General features: G+C 39.0%; 1 non-coding gene across 1 annotated transcript; it reads left to right on the forward strand.

Annotated features, from left to right (window-relative positions):
- Positions 1–4,182: 4,182 nt before the first annotated feature.
- Positions 4,183–4,289, forward strand: LOC148766334 (small nucleolar RNA R71). Its single transcript, XR_016035157.1, has one exon. It is a non-coding gene; the product is annotated as a small nucleolar RNA R71 (small nucleolar RNA).
- The last annotated feature ends 387 nt before the right edge of the window (positions 4,290–4,676 follow it).

A 4,676-nucleotide genomic window follows, 5' to 3' on the forward strand; every position in this document is an offset into this window, starting at 1 on the left:
GGTGAAAACTACTCGAAGGCTCTTCTACTTACCGTCTAATTATCAAAATAGCTCTGTCGAGTCAATCCCAATAATCACAGATAAAGCACATAAATTGATCAAGTTCATGCACTAACAATCATAACAAGTAGAAGAAATAATCATAAAATCATAATTGCATAATCTCAAGAAAAAGGGTTCGCAATCCCTACATAGGGTTCCAACAAAATCCTAGATTAAAAACTTAGCTACGCATAACGAAAAACATAATAAAAGTAATAAAAATCATAGATTAAGAAAAGATAGGTGAAAGAAGAATTATGATGAAGAGTTGTCAATTCTCCGTCTTCGATTCTTCGTTCTCTCGCTCCTCTCGCTCCAAAGTTGTGTCAAAAAGTCCTTTGATTCGTGCTTGGTTTGGGCTTAAATAGATGTCCCAACTTGGTCGATGATTCTAGGTTTCCTTGTGTGTTTAAAAGTCCAAAATTGTCTCCAGCGTGATTTGGCACGGCCGCGCGAAAATCAGTGCAATTCTCGCACGGCCGCGCGAGAATCGCCAAACCTTCTGCCCAAATTCAGCATTTGGCACGGCCGTGCCAAAAATAGGCTAATTTTGGCACGGCCGTGCGGGCCTTTTTTCAGCCAATTTCAGCATATTTTTGATTATTTCACTTTTGGCCCATATTTTCTCCAAATTTGCAGTTTTGACCCCAAACGTTTCCAATTCTTCAATTTATACCTAAAATACAATAAATCAACTTTTTAAGCACCAATTATCGTTAAATCACACAAAAGCTCAAATAAAAAGGTACAATAAAGTATAAAAATATATACTTAACACACCCCCAAACTTGATCTTTTGTTTGTCCTCAAGCAAAAACTAGCAACTTTCAAAGCAACACTCTCAACAAATGCCTCTCATCACATAGATTAATGGTCAACTTTTTTTTTTTTTCAGAACTTGCAATTATCATGACAATTCTCAAAAATTTACAAGCTTGTAATTCAAAGATACGTATTCACTCACCATTGCTAAAAACCACAAACCATGCTATCGCTTCAAGTATCCCATATTTGTACATTAAAAATTGAGAAAATTTATACTTACATATTAATATTCAACTCCAAATACTCACCAAATTTATTTACTCGGCTAGTATCAAATAATTGAGCTATTGGGATCATTGGGACTTTTTGGCTTTCAAATGTTGGGCTTTTTGGTTCGAGGTAGGAGATATGGGTATATGTGGCTATGTTTCTTGAATTGAGGTGATTACGCCAAATTTTGAAAGATAAGCGTTTGTAGCCATGAATTCACCTCCAAGGACTTTTAATAAACTCGATTCTTAAGAGTTCAAAAGTCTCCACTTTTGCTCTTAAGACAATGGATCGAGCTTTCAAACAAAAATTCAACAACTAGTCCTTTCATCTCCCTTCTAGTCTCTTCTTCTTCTTTCTCTTTTTTCTTCTCTTCTTTTTTTTTCTTCTTTTTTTTTTCTTTTTTTTTTTTTTTTTTTTTTTTGGTGTAGGAAGAAGAAGGACCTTATAAAATTTTCCAACCGAACTCCAAAGGGTAATTTTTCAAGAATCTCCATTTATTCTACCTTATACACATTGGCTAAAAGAAAGAACACCGTTTCTCCAAGGCTCAATCAAGGTTCGAATGATAAAAATTTAAAGGTAGGCTTGAAAGGCTCAAACGGTTCAAAGATGGCCCAAATCACTTCCCAAATTGCTCAACAATTTAATATTTCACTTTGTAAATTCCTAAGGCAAATTCTAAAACCGAATAGCATATGATATAGCATAAATTTATACCACGTTTTAAAACACAAAACTTTCAACCAAAGCAAGGCATAATTCGTGATTCCTAACAATGACTCCTTCCTACGACACTTTGAATCAAAAGCTCACCAAAATTCAATCACAATCAAGATAAAGCAAGTAATTTCATCATTAAACATCAACCATCTTTCATCATCATGATTCATCGAAGCATTTATCTCAAACTTTTTTTTTTTTTTCCGAAAGCAATAAAAAACTAAAACAACTAAAATAAAAAAAAATCCTAAGGCATGCAAACTAAAAAATTAAGGCACATAAAAGCAAGTAATTATCCACCCCCAAACTTAAAATTTACATTGCCCTCAATGTAATTAGCACGAAGTTTAAGGATAGAATACACCTGAATAAGTCGTTTTGGCCATGCCCGGGCTGCTCTTCCACCCTCGCCTTTATTATGCTTCAGTTGAGGTTCGCACGGCCGTAAGAGCTGCAAATTTGCGATTTTTGGTCCTAAAAATTAAAAACATGTTTAATTTGTTAGTTTGCATGCTTATAAAATAAATAAACAAAATAAAACAAGAAAAATAAATAAAAAAAAACGAAAATCTCGGGTTGCCTTCCGAGAAGCGCTAAGTTTATAGTCTTCAGCCAGACTTTGTTCCTGCTCTTCAATTCCTTAGCTTTTGAACCCATCTCCTTACTTCCTTTTGGAGAAAGTCTTGAATAAATGGGTTGATCCGATTCTTCTTTCGACTGGTTCGTTTAGGATTGCCCTTGAATTTATTCTTCTTGATGTCATGAGGCTTGCCAACATCGTCTTTTATCACGGTGTTTTGAGTAGGTGTTGTAACCAACTCAACCTTTTTCTTTTGTTCTCCTACATGCACATTAGTATCCAAAAAAAAATTTAAATCATGTAATTTAACAGGAAAAAGTTTAGAATCACTTACCTCATCAAGAAGATAACATCCATTAGCCGTAATAGGCTTTTCATCCACCCGGTACACCTTGAAGATCACTGTTTCTTCCCCCACACTCATTCTTAGCTCTCTCTTTCCTACATCAATAATTGACCTAGCGGTTGCTAAGAAGGGTTGTCCTAAGATAAGGGGAATATTTTCATCTTCCTCTATGTCTAGTACTAGAAAATCGGCCGGGAGTATGAACTTATCTACCTTGACCAATACATCTTCAACTATACCTAAAGGGTGAGTAAAAGATCTATCGGCTAGCTGCAAGGTCACGGAAGTAGGCTTAATTTCTCCTAAATTCAATTTCTCATAAATTGATAAAGGCATTAAATTTACGCTCGCCCCTTGATCACACAACGCCCGCCCAAAATACCTAGTACCTATTGTGCATGGAATGGTACAACTGCCCGGATCTCTAAGCTTCGGTGGAATTTTATTTGCAAGGATAGCACTACTTTGCTCATTGAGGTCTATGATTGCTGCACACTCCGGAAGCCTCATCTTCTTCGATACAATCTCCTTTATAAACTTAACCCAATTCGGCATATGCTTAAGTGCCTCAACAAAAGGAATATTAACATGCAATTTTTTAAGATAATCCAAAAATAACTGAAATTGCATATCAAGCTTGGAGTTTTGAAAACGTTGCGGGAAAGGTACCTTGGGAGTAGGTTCACTTGCTGTAATCTTTGTGTTGCTTGGCCCGACCTCACTTTTTTCCTTGGGCTCCTCTACAATAGGCGGTGGTGCAACGGACTTTTTAGGACCTTCCTCTAACTGCCTCCCATTTCTCAAACTTACTGCATTGCACTGCTCGATGTTGCTCTTTCGAGGATCTTCCGTATTCGACGGCAGTGCTCCCGATGGCCTCGCGTTTAGTTGGGTTGCAAGTTGCCCCATTTGTGTCTCTAGGTTCCGAATGGATGCTTGAGTCGCCGTCATGAATTTTGCTAAGATGTCAGCGAGGTCAACTCCTTGGGGTGGAGCTTGAGGTGGTGCTTGCCTTTGTCCTTGCTGATTTCCTCCCCATCCAAAGTTGGGGTGATCTTTCCATCCCGGATTATAGGTGTTGGAGTACGGGTTCCTCTGTTGTCGATTAGTGTCATGCACATAATTTAGAGACTCCGTTTCTTCTAAGCACTGGTTGGGAGCTTGGATTGCATGGACTTGCTGAGTCTGCAAAGCCGCTACTAGCTTCGATAGCTTCTCCAATTGGGCCGTGATTGCAGTGACTCCGTCTAACTCCAAAATTCCTCCCGTCTTGACTGCTCCGCTATTCGACCGGTCCGATGCTTGCATGTATTTATTCCTAGCGATTCGCTCCAAAAGTTCGTATGCTTCGTCATAGGTTAAGCTCATGAACATACCGCCAGCTGCTGAATCGAGCACCGTTCTCGAATTATCTTGCAACCCGTCATAAAATATTTGAAGTTGCCGCCACTCTTGAAGACCATGATTAGGGCATCTCCGAATTAATTGTTTGAATCGCTCCCACGTCTCGAACAACGCTTCAACGGCTTCTTGTAAGAAGTTTTGTATTTCTCTCCGGATTCTCTCAGTTTTAGTTGGGGAGTTGTACGTATTCATGAAGAGTTGTGCTAGCTGGGGCCAAGATGAGATGGAGTGCGGTGCACGAGTTTGTAACCATTCTCGGGCTGCTCCTTGCAAAGAGTGCTTGAAAAGGCGGAGTTACAGTGCTTCAGGGGATACTCCGTTCATCTTGTGCGAATCACACGTTTCGAGAAAGTTGACCAAGTGGAGATGCGGATCTTCATGAGCTAATCCGCTGAACAACCCATTGTTTTGGAGCATAGTAAGGAGTCCCGCTCTAATTTCGAAATTATTGGCTTCAATGGGGGGGTGCTGGATGCTCGATTGGAACCCATTGAGTGTCAGAACGGTGTACTCATGTAATGCTCGTTGACGAGGTGGTGGATTAAT

The sequence above is a fragment of the Erythranthe guttata genome, chromosome 12 (genome assembly GCF_056151865.1).
Source record: "Erythranthe guttata isolate IM_541 chromosome 12, IM_541, whole genome shotgun sequence".
In the NCBI taxonomy this organism is placed as follows: Eukaryota; Viridiplantae; Streptophyta; class Magnoliopsida; order Lamiales; family Phrymaceae; genus Erythranthe; species Erythranthe guttata.